General features: G+C 51.3%; 1 long non-coding RNA gene across 1 annotated transcript; it reads left to right on the plus strand.

Moving 5' to 3' along the window:
* The first annotated feature begins 9,771 nt into the window (after positions 1–9,771).
* LOC132659063 (uncharacterized) lies at positions 9,772–23,512 on the plus strand. The gene is made up of 3 exons (XR_009599041.1): positions 9,772–9,951; positions 13,673–13,747; positions 19,254–23,512. It is a non-coding gene; the product is annotated as an uncharacterized LOC132659063 (long non-coding RNA).
* The last annotated feature ends 738 nt before the right edge of the window (positions 23,513–24,250 follow it).

Raw genomic sequence — 24,250 nt, forward strand, 5'->3', positions numbered from 1 at the left:
AAAGGTGAGCCACCAGGATGGCGGGTGAGGGGGGAGGGGTGCCAGTTAAGCCAGACTTGAAGTTGTCCAGTGCAGCCAACACTGCACTGGGAGGCAGTCGGATAAGGATACTTGTGTTAGCTTGGGTTCTTTCTTTGCCCCTGGACACAAACCCCACCCTGTCCTTTCCAGCCTGGGCTCGTCTCCTTGCAGGCTGAGAGTTGCAGCACTGAATGTTCTGCTGACTGCTCTCTTAGGCACTATTTCTCAAGCCATCCATTTCTGCTGTTTCTTCAGAGCAAAGACTGGGATTCTTTCAGGAAGCCAAGTCAGGTGAGGTTGATGCTCCACAAAAACAAAAGGTCAGACTCTTTGGCTTCTAACTGTCAGTAGCTCAGTCGTAGTCTGACTTGTGACCCCATGGCCTGTAGCCCACCAGCTCCTCTGTCCACGCAATTCTCCAGGCAAGAAGCCTGGAGTGGCTAGCTGCTGTTCCCTTCTCCAGGGGGTCGTCCTGACCTCTGATGGAAACCTGGTCTCCCGCATTGCAGGCAGACTCTTTACCTTCTGAGCCACTAAGCCCAGGTTCAAAACCCATCCACTGTGTACAATATTTACAGAGCTCCTGAATTCCCCTGGGGTGCAAGGGAGGGGGCAGAAAAGGAGTTGCATGCCAATCTGTAACCCATGGCAACACTTTTTTTATCCTCTAAAACTCTAGGCAACCTTGAGCAGTTTTGTCTGTTTGGAGGACACTGGGCAGAAACAGAGGCTGAAATGCAGTGACAAGGTTGCACAGATTCACCCCCTAAATCTTTCGCATCAGGGCAAGTGAACAGATGCGGCATTTTCATCTTTTAAGGCACATTCCACACACGATCTTCCAAAAGAATGTTCTGGTTTCCAGGAACCAAGGAAATAGAAGAGCAACTGTTCCCAACAGGTCCTGAGATCTCCGCTCTGAAGGAATCAGGGTCTCGGGAGTAGTCCTACGATGGTTTGTCCTGTGTTTACAAGCGAGAGTGTACTCTCCAAGGGTGGTTAAGGTTTCATCACCGTCAGCGTGTGTTCTGACTTCTATCAGAGCAGCTGCCCCTGCTTCCAGACGAGCCAGCCTGGATCTTTCTGAAGTGGTAGCGCTTGCAGCTCCTGGTTAGAGGCCCTGCTTCCATCCCGCAGTGACCTCCCCTCTGCCTTCTGCCCCATCAGAAGCCCAGTCCTGTGGTTTTCCAGGAGGAAGGCTGAGGAGTTGAGGCCAAACTCTGTCTTACTTAAAACTGCAAAGCTGGTGGTGGAAATGGAGATGGGCCGCTGGTATGGGAGAAGGAGGAGGAAAAGCTTAGGGATGCCTGACCTCTGATTGGAAAAATTCTGAGAGGGCATGTTTACTGCTGAAAGGAGGTCAAAGACTGTCTGCTCCTGACTGCAAATGGACCTGTTAAATTTCCTGATGATAAGTATGATGGAGCTGGTGTTTTCCTTTCTTTCTTTTCAAATTTTGATTAGTGAAGAATCTGCCTGCAATATGGAGACCTGGGTCGAATCGCTGAGCTGGTAGGATCCCCTGGAGAAGAGAAAGGCTACCCACTCCAGTATTCTGGCCTAGAGAATTCTAAGGATGGTATAGTCCATGGGGTCGCAAAGAGTCGAAGGCGACTGAGCGACTTTCACTTTCACAAGCCATAACTTGGATGAGGCTCTTATATTTTCAAGCTTGAAGATTTTTTTAAAGTCCACTCAGTATATTACCAATAGTACTAGTATCATTTTGAAACTTTTATGTGTATATAATTCAGTGTGATTTTCAATGTCTAATGCAAACCAGTTGAGCTTTCCTAGTGGCTAACATGGTAAAGAATCCACCTGCAATGAAGCAGACCTGGGTTCAATCCCTGTGTCTGGAAGATCCCCTGGAGGAGGGCATGGCAACCCACTCCAGTATTTTTGCCTGGAGAATCCCATGGACAGAGGAACCTGGTGGGCTACAGTCCACGGGATGGCAAAGACTTGAACATGAATGAGCGACTAACACACTTAAGAAAATATGAATAAACTTGAACCTTTTTTCCCCTAAACAGAGTTACTCTTGCAAGCTAATATACAATGTGAAAAATCTAACCCTACATTATTGAGATGAGTAAAAATGGAGCAGATCTGAAGGTGCAAAACTTTGCGGGTGTGTGTTTGTGTGTCCAGTTTGGCAAAAGAGTTTCCCCTTTCTTCAAAGGTTTGTTGATTCCAAGCAAAAAGTCCTAGCTCTGTGTGGTGATTTCCCTGGTGGATGGGTGCCACAGAAAAGCAGTATTTTCATGCTAATCTCGGCAGGGTCACTGTTTATGGACTGGCAACGGATCAAAATGAAGGACCGCTCCGACCTGGCAAAGAGCGCGTGCTTTCTGGGGGAGATGAGGTCAGATGAAACAGCACCGTTGAGGACTCCGGGTTCTGGAGAATTAATCACCCCCACCCGGGGAAGGCGCGCTGAAGGGCATGAGAGCCGACTTCCCCGCCATGAGCTCTCTGCCCTCTCCCCTCCTCCTCCCTACCAAGCATCACCCTCGTGAGGCCTTGAGGCGTTCACGCCCTCATCGAGCCGGGCTTCTTTACTGCCAGCGCGGAGCGGGAATCGGGCGGGGGCTGCGGGAGGCCCAGGGCACATAATGTCCCCTCCCCGCGGCCCGTGCCCAGCACAAGACTCAGGCCGGCCGGCCGGTCCGCAGAGTCCGGGCAGACCCGAGCCGCGCGCGTACCCAGCACGACCCATGCTCTTTCTGAGACTGGGCACATTCTGCTGCCCCACGCGGGACGCTGCCACGCAGCTCGGGCTGGGATTCCAGCCGGGGGCCTTCCACGCGCTGTGCTTGGGCAGCGGCGCGCTCCGCCTGGCGTTCGGCCTCCTGCAGCTGCGGCCCGGGAGCAAACTCGAGGGCCCAGGGTTGCCTGGGTCTCACCAGTGACCTCGGCCCGCGGCCCCGCGTCAGTGCATATCGTGCGCGCCGCCACCGCTTGCGACCTGCTGGGCTGCGTGGGTGAGCGCGCGACTGGCGCGGGCGGGTGGGGACCCGTCGGTGTGCGAGTGGGGAGGGCCAGGCCCAGGCGTGGGGACCCGTTCTTGGGAGGTAAGGGCGCACGGCCGGGGATCCCTCCGTTCGTGGTTCAGGGCCCGTGCCTACTGCGCTAGTGGTGGCCCTTCCGCGCGCAGTTGAGCGCGCGCGGCCCTCGAGTAGGGCTTCCTCTGTGGGTGAAAACTTTGGGACCCTATGTAGGGACGCGCCTGTGCATTTTTTTCAGGGCGCGCTTAGGTGTGCGGTTGAAAGCCCGCGGCCCAGAGGTGGTCCTCCGCGGGAGGTTGACGGGGTGCGGCCCGCCAGTGGGGACCCCTACGTGGGAATTGGGGGCGCACGGCCCGTCGTAGTTGGGGACCACTGAGTGTGCGGTTGAGGGCGCATAGCCTGCCGGTGGGGTCCCCTCCGTGTGCGGGTGAGATGTGCGTTTTCCAGGGAATGAGTACCGCGGGTTGAGACTCCTGCTTTCCCAGTTGAGGGTGCTTTCTGCCGGCGAGTGGGGACCTCTCCGTGAGCGGTTAAGGGCTCACGACCCGCAGGTGCAGACGCCTCTGTGCGCGGTTGAGGGCTCACAGCCCAGTGGGGGCGGGGGGGGGGGGACACTGCGTGCGCAGTTGAAGGCCCATGGCCCGCAGGTGGGGACCATTGTTTGCGCAGTCGAGTGTGCATGGCCCGCGGGTGCGGTCCCCTCCATGTATGGGTGAGGACACCAGGCCCATGAATAGGGACCCATCTGTGCGTTTTCCAGATGTAAGGTACAATCGGTCGGGACCCCTCCATGCCCAGTTGAGGGCCCACGTGTGGGGCTCCCTCTCTGCTCAATTGAGGGCTCACGGCCTGTGGGTGGGGTCCCCTCCGTGTGCGGATGAGGACGCCCAGCCCACGAGGTCCCCTCCGAGTGTGCTTGAGGGCGCGCTGCAACCGAGTGGGAACCGCTCCATGTGTGGTTGAGGGCGCATGGCCCGTGGGTGGGAAGCACTGCGTGAGCGGTGATGGCAAGACACTGCTTGTGCGGTTGAAGACACACGGCCCATGGGCCTGCGAGTGGGGACCTCTCTGTGCCCAGTTGAGACCTCGTGGCCCACGAGTGGGGAAGCCCTAATTGAGGGCACACAGCCATGTGGTGAGGAACCCTTGGTGTGCAGTTGAGGGTGCCTTGAGGACCCATCAGTGAGCAGTTGATGATGGTGCGTGGCCCATGAGTGGGAATCCCTCTGTGTGTGCTTTAAGACCCATGGCCTGCGAGTGGGAACCACTGTGTGAGCAGTTGAGGGCGCACGGCCCGCGAGTGGGAACCACTGCATGAATGGTTGAGGTCTCATAGGCTTATGGTGCGGACCAGTGTATGCGCGGTTGAAGGCACCTGGCAAGTGTGTGCAAGTGAGTATGTCAGGCCGCTAGCTTGGGACCCGTCTGTGGGTTTTCCAGGGCGCGCGTAGTGCGTGTCGGGACCCTTCCATGCCTAGTGGACGACGCGGGGCCCGCGAGTGGGGACACCCTCCTTGGGAGTCGAGGGAACATGGTCCTTGACTGAGGAACACTTCCTGTACTGGGAAGGACACCTGTCCCGGGGACACTCGCGCGCACGGTAATGGGGGGCTCACGCCGTGCCGCGTGAGCAGGAAGGGCTGGCTTGCGCCGCGGGTGCGGGGGGGAGGGCGGGCCCCGCGTGCGCCGGAACCGTGGGGCCCGCGCCCCGACATGCGCCCAGACGGTGGGGGCTCGCACCCTGTGTACCAAGAGGCAACGCGCACACAGGAAGGGGTGGCTTGCGCCGCGGGTGGGGGCCCCGCGACAGCAAGAAGGGGTGGGCTCACGCCGGCGCGTGTCCAGGAAAGGGGGACTTTCGCCCTGCGTACTTGGGGGAGGGCGCGCTCGCCCGCCCAGGAACCGGAAGTCTCCGGCCGCGCCGCGCGCGCAGGAAGTGCGGACTCACGCCGCGCGTGCCCGGGGGCCGCGCGCAAGAACGAGGAACTCCAGCAGCGCCGCCTGCGCAGAAAGGGGGAGCTTGAGCCACGCGTGCCCGGGGAGGGTTGGACATGCGCGCGGAGGAAAGGGGGTGCTAGCGTCACGCGCGCCAGGGGAAGGGCTGGCTCTGCGCGCACAGGAAATGGAGGCTCGGGCAGTGCGTGCCCAGGACCCGCACGCTAAAGAAAGGGGATTACCATTGCGCCACGAGCGCAGGACGCGGGGTGGGGTCTTGCGTTGCGCGAGCCTCGGGGAAGGTTGCCCTACGCGCGCAGGAAACAGGGTGGGAGTGTGCGGTGCACGCCCACGCCGTGCTCGAAGAAAGGTGAGGCTCGCGCCGCGCGCGCCTGAGTCAGCGCTCGCAATAAGTGAAGGCTCGTGCCGCGTGTGCCATGGGGCCCCACGCGCGCAAGAAGGGGAGCTCGCTCGAGCTCACTTCGCTCGGTGTGCGCAGGACGCGGGGGCTCGCATTGCGAGCTCAGAACCTGGTGGCGTGCGCGCGCGCGCAGGAAATGTGGCATTCGCCCCATGCCTCGTGCAGGAAAATAAAGGCTCGGGTTGCGCAGGCCGGGGCTGGCCCCACGCGCTCAGGGGTAGGGGCTTGCGCTCCACCGGGCGAGCAGCAAGTGGGAACTCCCGCTGCGCAGCGCTCACAGTAAAGGAGGGACTCCCACCGCCTGCGTGCATAGGAAGGAACCGGACAAGTGCCCAGCATGCCTAGGAGAGAGCTGACCACGCGGGTGTAGGAATCCGGGAAGTTGCACCGCAGCCCGCGCGCAGGAAGTGGGGGGGAGGGGGGCTCGCGCCATGCTGCGTGGGCAGGAACGGAGGGGCTCCCGCCGCGCATGCCTGGGGGAAGGCTGGCAGTGTGCGCAGGAAAGGTGGTGCTCTAACCAGCTGCTCAGGAAGGTGGGGAGCTCCTGCCTCCCGCGCACAGGAGAGGGCAGATCCAGTGCGCGCAGGAACGGTGGGGGGGAGGGTTCAGACGGTCAATTCAGTCACTCAGTCGTGTTTTGCGACCCCACGGATTACACGCCAGGCCTCCTTGTCCATCACAAACTCCCCGAGCTTGCTCAAACTCATGTCCATCGAGTGGGTGATGCCAACCAACCATCTCATCCTCTGTGGTTCCCCTTCTCCTCCTGCCCTCAATCTTTCCCAGGATCCAGTACCGCGGGTCCGGACACATCCTTCCGCAGTTGAGGGCGTGCTGACCCCGAGTGGGGACCACACCGTGTGCAGTTGAGAGCACACGGCCTGCGGATGGGAACCCCTCTGTGCCCAGTGGAGGCCGCCGGGCCCGCGAGTGGGGACCCACTTCTTGAGTTGAGGGAACATGGCCCTCAACTGGGGAACCCTTCGTGTGAGGGGAAGGACATCCGTCCAGGGGCCCCAGCGAGCCCAAGAAAGGGGGACTCTGGACACGCGGCCAGGAAGCAGGGGCTCCTGGCCCGCCACTTGGTCAGGAAAAGGGAGGCTCCGGCCGCACGGTCAGGAAGAGAGGGCTCGCGCCGTGTGTACTCGGGTGAGGGAAGGTCCGCTCGCGACGGAACAGGGGTGCCCACCCCGCGCGGGCAGAAACGGGGGTGCTCGCGCTGCGCTGCCCAGACAGGAAAGGTGAGGGCTAGCGCCACGCTCTACTGGGGAAGAGCTGGTACCGCATGCGCGCAGGAACCTGGGTGCTCGCTCTCTGCCGCGGAATAGGAAACGCGGGCGGGGGGTGGGGCTCTCGCCTCGCGCTCCCTTGGAAGGGCTGGCCCCGCAAGCGAGCTGGAAGACTGTTTTGTAGCTGGGCGCTGGTGAATACCTGATCCCACCAAGAAACTTCAGCCAGGTGTTGTGCCGGAAGAAGGTGGCAAGGTCAACCCGGGAGAGCACAGACTGAACAGAGTCAGGTCCCAGAGGAGGACGTGCCAGGACCTGCACCTCAGAGGGAGTGCCCGTGTCTTTAGGAGTCACGAGCGGGATTTGTATTCTCCGGTTCTTACGCCGACCACTGGGGAAGGTCGACCTGGACAAGTGAACAGGGGTCACCGCCCCATACAAGGACTGCAAGCTTCAGTGACCGCAGGGCCCCCGGGTAGTAGTATGAAACGACTTCTCCTTTGTAAAATGAGTCTCCAGGAGGGCGCCTGTGAGAAGGCGGCTCTGGTGGACTTTGGTTGTGGCGGGTCCATTCAAGTGCACAGAACTCAATACAGGCACGTGGTGGATACCAGCAGTGGCCACATCCTAGTGTGCTCTACCGTTCCCGCTCAGTGGTCCCAATGGGAGAGGTGAAGCACGGGTACAAGGCATCCTTATTTTTCATTTCTTATGTTAGAGTGCCGCCATGTGGACTTCTTCTGTAACTGCAGTTCCGTTCAGTTCAGTCGCTCAGTGATGTCTGGACCCCATGAATCTCAGCCTCTGCCTGACCGCGTGTTCATCAAGTCCTGGAGCTTGCTGAAACTCCTGTCCACGGAGTGGATGATGCCAACCGACAATCTCATCGTCTGTCGTCCCCTTCTTCTGCCCTCAATCTTTGCCAGGATGAAGTCCCGCGGTCTCAGGACACCTCTGTGCCCAGTGGAGGGCGTGCTGCCCGCGAGTGGGGAACACTGCCTATGCGGGACGCTCGCGAGGCGCGTGCTGGGGAGAGAGATGGTCCGCTCGCGCAGGGAAGTTTCATGCGGGTGCTTGCGCCGCGCGCGCAGGAACCAGGGTGCTCGCGCTGCGCTGCGCCAGCTGGAAGGGAGGGGGCGGGTCCTCGAGCCGCGCGCTCTCCAGAAAGGGCTGGCCCCCCCACGCGCGCAGGAAGACTGTGGGGGCGCTCGTGGCCCGCCGAGCAAACAAGTAGGGTGTTGCATCGCCCGTGCCAGGAGGCCCCGCGCATTCAAGAAGTGGCGGCTGGCGTTGCGCCACACGCACAAAGGAGAGGGCTGATACCGTGCGCCCAGGAAGAGGGACTCATGTCGCCAGCGCGGTGGGCCCCCGCGCGCGGAGGAAGAGAGAGATCGCACCCTGCAGCGTGGGCAGAAGAGGGGGGGCCTCGCGCCGTGCGTGTCTGACGAGCGTGGCCGGCATTCGCAGGAACGAGGGTTCCGGCGCGCGCGGCCGCTGCGCAAGAACAGGGGTGCATGCATGGGCGGGGCAGGAAGGGGGGGTTTCGTGCCGCGCGTGCTTGTGAGGGCTGGAGGGCTGACCTGCGGCGCGCAGGAACCTGGGTTGCTTTGCCACGCGCAGGTTGTGAAGGCACAAGATGTGTCGGCAGCAGCGTTAGGCGTTACTGACAAAATGGAGGCATGGGCCTAAAGTCCCTACATTTGTTTCCTAGGCGCGGACCCGGAATGAAGGAGTTAGGCTTTGTGATTCTGACTTGTTTTTTCCTTTCCTTGGCTGAGTTGACTGAAGAGAATATTAAGGGGCTTACTGTTTCTGAGAGGGGCATGAGAAGGCATAAAGCCTTCTGCAGCTGTGCTCAAAGAATAATTCATAAAGTTAATCACTGACACTTGTTCAAGGGCTTTTACAAAAGTGTTCCAGGGTGAGCACGGAGGCTGCAGCTTGAGACCATGGGAAGGATTCCTCTCTGAAGCTTATTTGTGAGGAAAGTGTTTATGGCAAAGGAGTTTGCTGAATTTAGGGCTTAGGAATAATTAAAATAGAAGCTAAAGATTTAAGGATTGCTGTAATGTTACAGTATTCTACTGTAGCTTATAAAAATTAGGGACTTTAGAGATATTATTAGCTAAAAGCCCTTTCTAAGAAATAGTGAGCTTAGGATACTAGGGGCGAACAGGACTTAGAAAGATAAGAAATAAACTGAGGAATGTGGTATGCAGCAAAGACATTAGCATCAGTTACAATGTATGCACAAGGACACATGAGAAAGGTAGATAAGAGAATTGCTGAGGAAGGAACTCTTTTTGAGGGGCAACAATGATTTTTGGAGAAAAATAAATCTGGGTCAATGGGAACTAAAAATATCAAACCTCTGACCTAATACTTTTGTAAAAGTATAAAAGAGAATCATAAGCTTGAAATAAACAGACAGTCCAAAAAAACTGAGAGGCTGATTCAGTTTCTCACCGACACCGCCCATCCCTTCAGGTTGAATCTCTGCCTGCTGGAGCTGGACTCTGGCAAAGTTGTAGAACGCAATAACGGGTTGTGGGGCATTTCTTTCAGCCCTGATAGCTTGAACATGGGGCTTTGCTCATAGCTTAGATTGTAAAGAATTGCCTGCAGTGCAGAAGACCTGGGTTCCATCCCTGGATCAGGTAAGATTCCCTGGAGAAGGGAAGACCAAACAACTCCAGTATTCATGCCTGGAGAATCTCATGGACAGAGAAGCCTGGTCGGCTACGGTCCACGGGGTCCCAAAGAGTCAGATATAAGTGAGCGAGAGACACACACGTTGAACATAGGCTGTGAAGTCTTTTTCCTCTTCTCTCACCCTTCCCCCCCCAAAAGAAAATCCATCACCCAGCCTGGTGATGTTCCTGGGAGCAGCAGTGTGCCCCTCCCCTACCGTCTCACTTGCACCAGGGGAGGGACTAGCTGTGTGCTCAGGGCACCCAAAGCATCACTTTGGGTGACACTTTGGTGGGGGTCGGGTCTCTTTCTGAAGCCATCTGGTTATCCTTGCAACTATAAATGGCAGACCTCAGGGTCTGTGATGGACTGAGGCTGTGCTGGCACTGCGAGTGTTGCTTTATCACATGGTCAGGTTTCTCAACTCTGCTGCTGCTATCTCTGAGTCAGCTGAGCTCTGTGCACACCTGCTAAATGACTGTGTTGTCCCCTCTCCCCCAGCCCTCCGCCCTTTGCTTCTCTGTAGCCCCTGCTCTCGACATGGACTGTCAGAATGCTGCCTTTGCCTCTTAACAGCTCGGACAAGTGTATTCATGTTTGCAGACTTGGCTGCAACCACCCGTCAAATCGTTCCAGGGACATGGTGAGTTTCAGTCCTGACTGTGGGGCCTCGGGTTCACGAAAGGTGTCTGGGGAGCTGGGAAACCGGCTGGTCTCTGCCTAGGATTAAAAGCCTACTTACTGTGACTGCCAATTAATTCTCCTACAGCCTCCTCAGGACAGTTGTTGCTACCTCTGGTGGTCAGTTATCCACCTGGGTTGGCAGTGGTGGTTTTTTGTTTGTTTGTTCTTTTTTAATTGTCTGTCATGAGCCAGGTTTTGGATTTTGCAGGAAAGACACTAAAATAGGTATTATAAAAATGTCCGAGGACATAAAGGGAAAAAAAGTGAGTAGGAAAATTACTTTTAAAGTCAGCTTTGAAATAACTTACTGGTTTTACACTGGTTTCTAGATAAATGCATTTGGCTTCCTTCTCAGATGTGATTTTGTTTTTGTTTATCCCTTGGAGAAATATGGCTGAGGGTGGCTGCTTGTGTAGGGAGTATGACTGTGCACTTTGGATCAAGGAGGAAGGAGAAAGGGAAACATACCTGAAACCTAGGGTGCCACTTGCTTATCCAGGGTGAGTGCAAGCAGGCTTCTTGCAGAGAGGAAAGAGCGCTCCTGCCCCCTGCTGGCAGGTTGTGTTAGTTCAGTTCAGTTCAGTTCGTTTGGTCAGCCGAGTCCTACTCTTTGCAACCCCAGACTTCAGAACACTAGGCCTCCCTGTCCATCACCAGCTCCTGGAGCTTGCTCAAACTCATGTCCATTTAGCCAGTGATACCATCCAGCCATCTCATCCTCTGTCATCCTCTTCTCCTCCTGCCTTCAATCTTTCTCAGCATCAAGGTCTTTTCCAGTGAGTCAGTTCTTTGCTTCAAGGGGCCAAAGTTTTGGAGTTGCAGCTTCAGCATCAGTCGTTCCAATGAATATTCAGGACTGACCTCCCTTAGAGTGGATTGGTTGGATCTCCTTGAAGTCCAAGGGACTCTCAAGAGTCTTCTCCAACACCACAGTTCAAAAGCGTCACTTCTTTGGTGCTCAGCTTTCTTTATAGCCCAAATCTCACATGCATACATGACTACTGGAAGAACCATAGCTTTGACTAGGCGGACCTTTGTTGGAAAAGTAATGTTTGTGTTTTTATATATGCTGTCTAGGTTGGTCATAACTTTCCTTCCAAGGAGTAAGCATTTTTTAATTTCATGGCTGCAGTCTGCAGTGATTTTGGAGCTCCCCAAACAGAGTCTGCCACAGTTTCCCCATCTATTTGCCATGAACTGATGGGACCAGATGCCATGATCTTAGTTTTCTGAATGTTGAGTCTTACGCCAACTTTTCCACTCTCCTCTTTCGCTTTCATCAAGAGGCTTTTTACTTCCTTTTCACTTTCTGCCATAATGGTGGTGTCATCTGCATATCTTAGGTTATTGATATATCTCCCACCAATCTTGATTGCAGCTTGTTCTTCTTCAGCCCGTCATTCCTCATGATGTACTCTGCATATACGTTAAATAAGCAGGGTGACAATATCAGCCTTGATGTACTCCTTTCCCTGTTTAGAACCAATCTGTTGTTCCATGTCCAGTTCTAACTGTTATTTCCTGACCGACATAGATTTTTCCAGAGGTAGGTCAGGTGGTCTGGTATTCCCATCTCCAAGAATTTTCCAGAGTATGTTGTGGTCCACACAGTCAAAGGCTTTGGCACAGTCAATAAAGCAGAAATAGATGTTTTTCTGGAACTCTCTTGCATTTTTGATGATCCAGCAGATGTTGGCAATTTGATTACTGGTTCCTCTGCCTTTTCCAAATCCAGGTTAAACATCTGAAAGTTCATGGTTCATGTACTGTTGAAGCCTGGCTTGGAGAATTTTGAGCATTACTTTATTTTTTTTTCCCTTGTCTTCATTATTTATCTTACAACAGCATAAAACATACAAAGTATATAGGTTAATCACCAGAATTTTGCCACTCCAGACTGATTATTTTTTTAAAATTTCTTTGTATCACTGCGAGTGTTTTTTATGGAAAAACTAAAGCAAAGTTGAAGCTTCCTTTGATCTTTCACTTCCATTTACCTGGGCCTGTATCCAGTCTCAATGATAGTCATGAATTTGATATGTGTCCTTCCAGCTCTTGCTTAATATTTTTCCAAAAATGTGTTTGTATCCATGTGTACTGTTTTTTCTTGGTTTTCCAAATGAGCATGCACAGTATTAAACTTTTTGCGTTGTTTCCATTCAATATTGTAGTCTTGAGCTGTATAGATGTTGAGAGCCCCAAATCCTAACCTTAGACCATCAGAGAGCATCTAGATGCGGAAATAAATGGTTGAGTTTATAATTTTATTACTGTGTTAGTACCCCATGTTGAGAAAATGTCTCCTTTAATTTATTCCTTTCCCTTGTGCTGGGTGTTAAAGTTCTTTCCAATTTGTCATATTTAAAAACGATGTTGCAATGAATATTGTTTCATATTCAAAAGAGATTCTTTCAGGTGAGATTTCCTCTCACGGTTAATAGAAATGAGGAGCTAACAGGGTGTATACTTTTATTTTTTTGTTTTTTTTTTTTAATTTTAGTTTTTTATTTTTTTAATTTTAAAATCTTTAATTCTTACATGCATTCCCAAACATGAACCCCCCTCCCACCTCCCTCCCCATAACATCTTTCTGGGTCATCCCCATGCACCAGCCCCAAGCATGCTGCATCCTGCGTCAGACATAGACTGGCGATTCAATTCACATGATAGTATACATGTTAGAATGTCATTCTCCCAAATCATCCCACCCTCTCCCTCTCCCTCTGAGTCCAAAAGTCCGTTATACACATCTGTGTCTCTTTCCCTGTCTTGCATACAGGGTCGTCATTGCCATCTTCCTAAATTCCATATATATGTGTTAGTATACTGTATTGGTGTTTTTCTTTCTGGCTTACTTCACTCTGTATAATCGGCTCCAGTTTCATCCATCTCATCAGAACTGATTCAAATGAATTCTTTTTAACGGTGAGTAATACTCCATATGGTACTCCATATGTACCACAGCTTTATTAGCGTATAAAATGAGTGCAATTGTGCGGTAGTTTGAGCATTCTTTGCAATTGCCTTTTTTGGGGGGATTGGAATGAAAACTGACTTTTTCCAGTCCTGTGGCCACTGCTGAGATTTCCAGATTTGCTGGCAGATTGAGTGCAGCACTTTCACAGCATCATCTTCCAGGATCTGAAATAGCTCAACTGGAATTCCATCACCTCCTCTAGCTTTGTTTGTAGTTATGCTCCCTAAAGCCCACTTGACTTTGCATTCCAGAATGTCTGGTTCGAGGTTGGTGATCACAGCATCATGATTATCTGGGTGGTGAAGATCTTTATTATATAGTTCTTCTGTGTATTCTTGCCACCTCCTTTTAATATCTTCTGCTCCTGTTAGGGACCATACCATTGCTGTGCTTTCTTGAGCCCATCTTTGAGTGAAGTGTTCCCTTGGTATCTGTAAGTTTCTTGAAGAGACCTCGAGTCTTCCCCATTCTATTGTTTTCCTCTATTTCTTTGCACTGATATCCGAGGAAGGCTTTCTTCTCTCTCCTTGCTATTCTTTGAAGCTCCGCATTCAAACTGTTACAGGTCCCAGGTTTTTAGTAGTGAGGACAGTGCTCTCCTGTCCCCTGCTGGACGCCTGTGTTTACTACACCCAGGTCTTCCCTTCTCTTTCTTTCCTTTTTTTTTTTTTAAATTTTAAAAACACCTTTTGCTGTCTTGCAGAATGAGATCAACGCTATCAAATGAGATCCCTCTGGCATGCTGCTAGCCTCCTGCTCTGATGATATGACATTGAAGGTAAGGCTGCAAGGCCGGGCCATGTGACCCTTGGTTACCCCGGGGGCCTCGTGCTGTGTCTTCAGTCCCAGCGCTCCTCCTGCAGCTGACCATTGTGTTGTGAGCCCTCTTGCTGCCTCTGTCGTCTTTTCTCTTTGCAAAGTCCGTGCCGCTTGCCTCGGCAGTAAGCCCTGCTTATCGGTCAAGGGTCCCGTGGAGCCTCCTTCCATTCCCGAGGCCTTTCTCCCATCCAAGTACTAACTAGACCCGACCCGACCCTGCTCGGCTTCTGAGATGAGATCAGGCTAGAATGGATCCCCCTGGCCTTTCTGACTGGCGCCCCCTGGTGGTGAGCAGACGCCTCTGCCTGGGAAGCACCTGCCCCTTGTCAGCTGCCCACCCCGCTGGACGTGAGCTTCCCAGGGACAGAGAAACCTCTGCAGTGATCCAGGCAGGGGGGGTGCCAAACCTCCCCACGGTGGGAGAATCGGCCTTTGCTCACCGCGTTCCCGTTGCGTCCTCTAGATCTGGAGTGTGAAGCAGGACACGTGTGTCCATGACCTTCAGGCACACAGCAAAGAGATACATCATCAAGTGGAGTCCCACGCGGCCAGCCACCAGCAACCCCAACTCCAGCATCATGCTGGCTAGTTAAAGGGCAGACAGCCCGCATCCCAGTCTCGGTTCTCGAGAGCAGCCTTGGGTGGCTGAGGTTGCTCCAGCCACATGGCTGGTAAAAGTCACTCATGTCCTGAAGAGACCAGGAAATGCTGTCAGTGTGGCTTGCAAAGATGTTTATGCCCTCAGATGCTAGAGTCTGCCTATAATGCAGGAGACTCGGGTTCGATCCCTGGGAACTGGGACCCTCAACCGTTGGGAAGTTCCCCTGGAGATGGGAAAAAGCTACCCTACTCCAGTATTCTGGCCTGGAGAATCCCATGGACAGAGAAGCCTGGCAGGCTACAGTCTGTGGGGTCGCAAGGAGTTGGACACTACTGAGTGACTCACATTCAAAGTAACTTAGAAACTAACTAACTCAAAGTAAACAGAGAGACTGCTCACTGTGAAAGGGCCCCGAGATAGAGGTTATCACATGATGGCTAAGTTGAAATAAGGATACTTTAAACCTTGAGGCTGGAGGGAGGAATTGCCTACATCCACTCTCCCAGCATTTTGCTCTGGTGAAGGTTTTTACTGTGATTGAAGAAAGGAAGCAATTTAGCTTGGACCTCAGGCTTGGTTGGGCTTCCCAGGTAGCTCAGTTGGTAAAGAATCTGCCTGCAATGCAGGAGACCCCAGTTCCATCCCTGAATCAGGAAGATCCTCTAGAGAAGGGAGAGGCTACCCACTCCAGTATTTTTGGGCTTCCCTGGTGGTTTAGCTGGTAAAGAATCTGCCTGCAGATTCTGGGAGACCTGGGTTGGGAAGATCCCCTGGAAAAGAGAAAGGCTACCCACTCCAGTATTCTGGCCTGGAGAATTCCATGGAATGTATAGTCCATGAGGTCGAAAGAGTTGGACACAACTGAGTGACTTTCAGTTCATTTCCCTGCACTTTGGGCTTGGTTTCCTTGGCCCAACTCAGAGCTGCAGGCGGTGAGAATGTTGAATGGTGATAAAGGTCCTTCAGCCGATACCAGATCCAGCCTAACCATTCATCCTGGCTGTCCATGGCTTTTTTGGCACCAGAGACCAGCTTTATGGAGAATCACTTTTCCAAGGTTTACAGGATGATTCAAATGCACTACATTTATTGTGCCCTTTATTTCTGTTATGATTGCATCTGCTTCACCTTGGATCATCAGGCATCAGGTCCCAGAGGATGGGGACCCCTGGTTTATGCAGTAAACCCCCGAAGACACCAGGATCAGATGCAGAGGACTAGTCAGTGACACACCAGAAGGGAGCAGAGTGGTTAGAAGTCCACAGAAGCTCATCACTGAGGCTGCATTCTGCAGACTTGTGTGGTCCTGGTCCTGGTCCGACCTCACGCAGGATACAGTGTGGCACTCCCAGTAGGATATTTTAGTAAGAACCTTGAGGCACACAAGCTAAACAGATTCTAGGAGTGAATGTGGGCTACACTGAGGGTTCTGGAGATCACGATCCCAGGAAGCATGGGTGTTTGTCTGGTCTGGGAAAGACAGGACTTGGGAGAAGGTGGCAGTGGGTTTTCTCCTGTGGAGTTGCAGAGAATGGGGTAGTGGGGAGAATGGGTGGCCCAGCCCTGCTGTAAATGAGGGGGAGCCCCCCTCTCCTTGTCTTTGTCAAATAGCAGTGGCATGAACAATCTATTACTGAAAGTGCCTGACCCAAGGCCATCTCTCAGAAAACACAGAAAGGAATTCCTGCGTCAGCTGAAAAGCTGATCCAGAAAACCGTGAGAGCTATTATCCTCTTATTGCAAGCCAGTGTCCTGAAATCCACTTAAAGGTCTAGGGACAGAATGTCATCTTTTTTTGTTTTCTTTTGTTTGATGACTTGTAAGGTGAGAGATAGATTTAAGGGGCTAGATCTGATAGAGTGCCTGATGAACTATGGATGGGGGTTCATGACATTGTATAGGAAGCAGGGATCAAGACCATCCCCATGGCAAAGAAATGCAAAAAAGCAAAATGGCTGTCTGGGGAGGCCTTACAAATAGCTGTGGAATGAAGAGAAATGAAAAGCAAAGGAGAAAAGGAAAGATACAATCATCTGAATGCAGAGTTCCAAAGAATAGCAAGGAAAGATTAGAAAGCCTCCCTCAGCAATCCATGAAAAGAAATGGAGAAAACCAACAGAATGGGAAAGACTAGAGATCTCTTCAAGAAAATTAGAGATACCAAGGGAACATTTCATGTAAAGATGGGCTCGATAAAGAACAGAAATGGTCTGGACCTAACAGAAGCAGGAGATATTAAGAAGAGATGGCAAGAATACACAGAAGAATTGTACAAAAAAGATCTTCACGACCAAGATAATCATGATGGTATGATTACTCACCTAGAGCCAGACATCCTGGAATGTGAAGTCAAACAGATTTTAAAAGCATCACTATGAACAAAGCTAGTGGAGGTGAAGGAATTCCAATTGAGCTCTTTCAAATCCTGGAAGATGATGCTGTGAAAGTGCTGCCCTCAATATGCCAGCAAATTTGGAAGACTCAGCAGTGGCCACAGGACTGGAAAAGGTCACTTTCATTCCAGTCCCCAAAAAAGGCAATGCCAAAGAATCCTAAAACTATCGCACAATTGCACTCTTCTCACACACTAATAAAGTAATGCTCAAAATTCTCCAAGCCAGGCTTCAGCGATACATGAACTGTGAACTTCCAGATGTTCAAGCTGGTTTTAGAAAAGGCAGATAAACCAGAGATCAAATTGTCAACATCCGCTGGATCATGGAAAAAGCAAGAGAGTTCCAGAAGAATATCTATTTCTGCTTTATTGACTATGCCAAAGCCTTTTCTGTGTGGGTCTCAATAAACTGTGGAAAATTCTGAAAGAGATGGGAACACTAGATCACCTGACCTGCCTCTTGAGAAACCTGTCTGCAGGTCAGGAAGCAACAGTTAGAACTGGACATGGAACAACAGACTGGTTCCAAATAGGAAAAGGAGTACGTCAAGCCTGTATATTGTCACCTTGCTTATTTAACTTCTATGCAGAGTACATCATGAGAAATGCTGGACCGGAAGAAACACAAAGCTGGAATCAAGATTGCCGGGAGAAATATCAATAACCTCATATATGCAGATGACACCACCCTTATGGCAGAAAGTGAAGAGGAACTAAAAAGCCTCTTGATGAAAGTGAAAGAGGAGAGTGAAAAAACTGGCTTAAAGCTCAACATTCAGAAAACGAAGATCATGGCATCCAGTCCCATCACTTCATGGGAAATAGATGGGGAAACAGTGGAAACAGTGTCAGACGTTATTATCTTGGGCTCCAAAATCACTGCAGATGGTGATTGCAACCATGAAATTAAAAGACACTTACTCCTTGGAAGAAAAGTTGTGACCAACCTAGATAGCATATTCAAAAGCAGAGACATTACTTTGCTGACTAAGGTCCTTCTAGTCAAGGCTATGGTTTTTCCTGTAGTCATGTATGGATGTGAGAGTTGGGCTGTGAAGAAGGCTGAGTGCCAAAGAATTGATGCTTTTGAACTGTGGTGTTGGAGAAGCCTCTTGAGAGTCCCTTGGACTGCAAGGAAATCCAACCAGTTCATTCTAAATGAGATCAGTCCTGGGTGCTCTTTGGAAGGAATGATGCTAAAGCTGAAACTCTAATACTTTGGCCACCTCATGAGAAGAGCTGACTCATTGGAAAAGACTCTGATGTTGGAGGGATTGGGGATAGAAGGGGAAGGGGACGATAGAGGATCAGATGGCTAGATGGCATCACCAGCTTGATGGACATGTTTGGGTGAACTCTGGGAGATCGTGATGGACAGGGAGGCCTGGTGTGCTGCAGTTCATGGGTCGTAAAGAGTCGGACATGACTGAGCGACTGAACTGAACTGAACTGGACTGAACTGAACTGAACTGATCTGAAGGTGCTTTTGAATCACATGGTACCCATGACAGTCGTAAATGACCCTTCTAGGTGCCAAGCATAAAGCGATGGATGTAAGTCCCAGAAGAGGAAAGAAATGCTGGGTGAAACAGGTTTATGGTGGGTGGGCTTCCCAGGTGACCCTAGTGGTAAAGAAGCCGCCTGCCAGTGCTGAAGACGTGAGAGACTTGGGTTCGATCCCTGGGTCAGGAAGATCCCCTGGAGGAGAGCACAGCAACCCACTGCAGTATTCTTGCCTGGAGAATCCCATGGACAGAGGAGCCTGGCGGGGCTGCCGTCCATGGGGTCTCAGAGTCAGGCATGAATGGGACAACTTGGCACGCATGCACGCACGCTCTTCTTTCAGATTTAGATGAAACTAAAATTTGCAGCTCCCGGGAGTGTGATTATATATTTGGATACAATTATATTTTAATTCCCATGGGATCAAAATTTGTGTTCACCCACTTACCCATTTCCCTGAATACAGCTCTCGGCTTTATTTTTGGCTTTGTTTTTTACTTGGCAGGGATACATGTCTTGTCGGTGGTGGGACCATTTACAAAATGTGATGAATACGTATCATTCGTGTCTCAGAGAAGAGCAGAAATAAATGAGTGTGGCTGTCAATTTGTTGGCTTGATAACGGCACCCAAAAAGGGTTTATTGTGTGACTTTTTTGTTTCTAATTTATTTATCTTAATTGAAAGAGAGAAACATTACGATGTTGGATGGTTTTTGGCATACCTCAGCATGAATCGGCCGCAGGCATACATGTGCCCTCCCTGGACCGAGGCTGTGTGTTCCGTGCGTGTTGAGTCACATTCTAGAAGAGGAAGAGGTACCCGATTATGCTCTCTGAAATATAAGGAAATTCATTCCCACTGTGAGAGTCGTGTCCTCAGGAGACCAGCAGGAACCTGCCAGTGGCTGCAGTGACCTCTTTTGAACCCACGGGCGTCCACGGTGACCTTCTCTGTGTCTTTCCAGCGCCTCGTTCGATTCTACCGTTCGACTTTGGGACATGGAGCAGGGCGTGTGCATCCACACGCTCACCAAGCACCAGGAACCCGTGTACAGCGTGGCCTTCAGCCCCGACGGGAAGTACTTGGCCAGCGGCTCCTTCAACAAGTGTCTGCACATCTGGAACACTCAGGTAAACCACCTGCATTCCCACCACCCATGTCCCCCCCAGCCCCACACCCAATACAGTCAAGTTCTCAGTGACCCGTGGGCTTCCCTGGTGGCTCAGACAGTAAAAAATCCACCTGCATTGCGGGAGACCCGGGTTCAATCTGTGGATTGGGAAGATTCTCCTGGAGAAGGGAATGGCAACCCACTCCAGTGTTTTAGCCTGGAGAATCCCATGGACAGAGGAGCCTGGTGGGCTACAGTCCATTAGGGTCACCAAGAGTCGGATTCTAGGCCAGAATCCTAGAGTGAGTAGCTTTTCTGTTCTCCAGGGGATCTTCCCAACCCAGGGATCAGACCCAGGTCTCCCACACTGAAGGCAGATTCTTCACTAACCAAAATTTGAAAAAAAGAAAGAAAGGAAAACACCAGCTCCATCATACTTATCATCAGGAAATTTAACAGGTCCATTTGCAGTCAAGAGCAGACAGTCTTTGACCTCCTCCCAGCAGTAAACATGCCCTCTCAGAATTTTTCCAACCAGTGGTCAGGCGTCCCTAAGCTTTTCCTCCTCCTTCTCCCATACCAGCGGCCCATTTCCACCACCAGCTTTGCAGTTTTAAGTAAGACAGAGTTTGGCCTCAACTCCTCAGCCTTCCTCCTGGAAAACCCCAGGACTGGGCTTCTGATGGGGCAGAAGGCAGAGGGGAGGTCACTGCGGGATGGAAGCAGGGCCTCTAACCAGGAGCTGCAAGCGCTACCACTTCAGAAAGATCCAGGCTGGCTCGTCTGGAAGCAGGGGCAGCTAGCTGCTCTGATAGAAGTCAGAACACACGCTGACGGTGATGAAACCTTAACCACCCTTGGAGAGTACACACTCGCTTGTAAACACAGGACAAACCATCATAGGACTGCTCCCGAGACCCTGATTCCTTCAGAGCGGAGATCTCAGGACCTGTTGGAACAGTTGATCTTCTATTTCCTTGGCTCCTGGAAAGCAGAATGTTTTTTTTGGAAGATCGTGTGTGGAACGTGCCTTAAAAGATGAAAATGTCACTTCTGTTCACTTGCCCTGATGCAAAAGATTTGAGGGTGAATCTGTGCAATCTCGACACTGCATTTTAGCCTCTGTTTCTGCCCAGTGTCCTCCAAACAGACAAAACTGCTCAAGGTTGCATACAGAGCTTTAAGCAGATTAAAAAAGTGTTGCTGTAGGTTACAGCTTGGCATGCAACTCCTTTTCTGCCCCTCACTGCCCAACCCAGGGGGGATTCAGTACCTCTGTAAAAGCTGAAAAGTGTCCCCACAGGGGTCAGACTGCCGAAGCAGTTGCTGAGACAGCGTCTCAAAGCAACAAGAAGTCCGCTTTTGAGAGGCTGGAGGCAGGTTGCAAGTGGTCTCAGATGTGATGGCATCTGAATGTCACCGTGCTTTCAAGGAAGTGTGTGTTGGCAGGAGTGTTATGGTCTGTTCACTGGTTGGAAAAGTTTCCAGAGATGAGGCAGAATGAGAGGAAAGGAGAGTTTATCAGAGTGGGACATGCTGTTAGAACAGGGGGCCGGTCAAGGTTGAGAGCCAGCCCCTTTGATGGGCTACCAGCCCATTTTTATAGCCTCAAGACAGAAAATTCCTACTAGAAGGGTGGCATTAGGTGTTTGGTTAGGATGCTATGTATGATAAGTTGCTTCACTCATGTCCAACTCTTTCTGTGATCCTATGGGCTGGAGCCCGCCAGGCTCCTCTTTCCCTGGGATTCTCCAGGCAAGAAGTCTGGAGTGGCTTGCTGTGCCCTCCTCCAGGGGATCTTCCCAAACCAGGGATCGAACCCGAGTCTCTTACGTCTTATGCATTGGCAAGCAGTGTGTTTACCTCAAGTGCCAGCTGAGAAATCCCTAGGATGCTATCGGGTGGGTAAGAGTGGGTATTTTAGCTCATATGGGGTCAGGAAACTGGCCAGTTTAGATCTGGGAGCTCAGGGCAACAATTGCTATAGGATTGATCCGTTCCAGAGTTTTATCCTGTGACCTTGGTCCAAGGGCTCCACACCTGAGACCTTGGTATAGGGCCCCACAGGGAGGTCCTATATCAGTTCAGTTCAGTCGCTCAGTCATGTCCAACTCTTCGCTACCCCATGGACTGCAGACACCAGGCCTCCCTGTCCATCACCAGCTGCCGGAGTTTACTCAAACTCATGTCCATTGACACATATACGCACATTGCATATCTCAACCTTTGTTTAAACGTTATGTTTCTTTCTGCAGCACAGTTTACTAACGTAGTAAAGTGAGATGACTGTTTCTGGGCATCCATGTGCTCTGATGTCACAGCTCAGATATCTAACAAAAAGGCATTCTGCTCACTAACCACAGACTCTCACTAATTTCGAAATGACTGCTATATTGCTTATGGAAGCAGCCATGAGCAGGTGATAGGAAATCCACACGAACCTCAAGGGCTTTGCTTGTGGTGAGAACTCCCGTTTGCAGATGACACAGATTTATGTGCAGCTGGTTGCACACACGGCAGAAACATGTGTCTGATACACAGACCAGAGCAATATCTCCATCCCCAGGGACCAAAAGGCTCTCACAGGGAAAGTGTGGGTCAGTCCGCCCATTAGGGGGCCCATGGTTTGATCGTGGTGGCTCTTCCCTTCCAGTCTTTGGGTCCCATTGCGATGCCCTTGGTTTAACATCCACAGTGAACCATGTATGTAATCCCGGTCTCTCAAATTAGTGATAGCATGTGAGTCTATTAAGGGGTCAGAAAGCTTTATTCTGAAGAGAAAAATGAAAATGAATGTCGCTCAGTCGCCTCTGACTTTTTGCAACCCCATGTACTATACAGTCCATGGAATTCTCCAGGCCGGAATACCGGAGTGCGTAGCCTTTTCCTTCTCCAGAGTATCTTCCCAACCTGGGGATCAAAGCCAGGTCTCCCGCTCTGTGGGTGGATTCTTTACCATCTGAGCCACCAGGAGAGCCCAAGAATACTGGAGTGGGTAGCATTTCCCTTCTCCAGGGGATCTTCCTAATCTAGGGATTGAACCCATATCTCCTGCATTGCAGGCAGATTCTTTACCAGCTGAGCCACCAGGGAAGTCCTGTTCTGAAGAGGCCAGAAAGTACATATTTTAGCCTTTGCAAGCTGGTTGTTGCACACACAGCAGAACCGACTGGCAGAACCCTCTATGGCAGTTACCCACCACTGCCCTGGGAGCCCCAGAGTAGCCACTGGCAGAAGGTAACTGAAAGGAGGAGGCATGGTACAAATCAAGCTTTATTTAGAAAAAAAGACAGCCACACGCCACAGGGAATGTGAGATCTTTGTTTCCTGGAGATCTTACTTTCTCTGCCAGGGATTCCAGGCCCCCTGCAGTGGACGCACAGAGTCTGAACCACTGGACCACCAGGTAAGTCCCCATCTAAAACTATTCTGAAATATAGCAACTGTAATGTTTTAAAAGCCACACAACAGTTCTTGCGGCCTATCAACAGTCTAATTGTGCAGAGGTAAGGAAATTTATGACCAACCTAGAAGCATACTGAAAAGCAGAGAAAAGGTCCATATAGTCACAGCTATGGTTTTTCCAGGGGTCATGTGTGGATGTGAGAGTTGGACTGTGGACAAAGCTGAGCACTAAAGAATTGATGCTTTTGACCTGTGGTATTGGAGAAGACTCTTGAGAGTCCCTTGCACTGAAAGGAGATCCAACCAGTCCATTCTGAAGGAGACCAACCCTGGGATTTCTTTGGAAGGAATGATGCTAAAGCTGAAACTCCAGTACATTGGCCACCTAAGGCAAAGAGTTGACCTACTGGAAAAGACTCTGATGCTGGGAGGGATTGGGGGCAGGAGGAGAGAGGGATGAGAGAGGATGAGATGGCTGGATGGCATCCCCTACTTGATGGATGTGAGTCTGAGTGAACTCCAGGAGTTGGTGATGGACAGGGAGGCCTGGCATGCTGCAATTCATGGGTTTGAAAGAGTCTGACATGACTGAGCGACTGAACTGAACTGAACTGAACTGAAGGAATGTTAACCTACCCAACTTTTAGAAACATGTTACATGTGCCCAGAAGAAGTCTCTGTTGCAGTAAAAATTCCACCACCTATCAGACAGCAGTCCTCCGTTGTTTCCTGTTATTTCTACTGGTAGTCAAATACGGCTCCATTCCTTGAAGAGGGGTCACACAGGCTCAGTTGAAAGAAATTTTTGGCAGGTAGCCAGTGAAGGAATTTCCAGTATCCAAAGCAGTAGCCCTGAAACCCCAAAGAAGCAGAGGCTTCCTTTCCAGCATCCTGCTTCCTGTGAAGACCTTGAATTATCAGCTTTAGGGATGGATGACCGGTCCTTTTGCCGTGTGTGTGTGTGTGTGTGTGTGTGTGTGTGTGTGTGTGTATGTATGTGTGTGTGCCTGCGTGTGTGTATGACTGTGACTGTACTGGGAGTGATAAGGAGGAAATGGGATATTCTTTGTGTGTCTTTGCTAAGTAGCGATCTTTGTGACCCATGGACTGTAGGCCACCAGGCTTCTCTGTCCATGGGATTCTCCAGGCAAGACTAGAGGAGTGGGGTTGCCGTTTGCTTCTCCCCTTCTTCTTCCTTCAGGGGATCTTCCCGACCCAGAGATAAACTTTATTGTGGTCTGAAGGTATCTGGAGTCTGCTATAGCATCCAGATTCTCCTCACTGTCATTTTCCTCCCTGGTTCTAACAATGTGCTGTCAAATGAACCAACAGACTCAGCACTGTACAGAGAGCTTGTTAGAAGTTCAAGTTCACCATGCCTTCCCTAACAACCTTTTTCTTTCTTATTTTTTAAATGCCTTGTTACACATTTTTGGTAGGGGAAG

The sequence above is a fragment of the Ovis aries genome, chromosome Y (assembly GCF_016772045.2).
Source record: "Ovis aries strain OAR_USU_Benz2616 breed Rambouillet chromosome Y, ARS-UI_Ramb_v3.0, whole genome shotgun sequence".
Taxonomy (NCBI): Eukaryota; Metazoa; Chordata; class Mammalia; order Artiodactyla; family Bovidae; genus Ovis; species Ovis aries.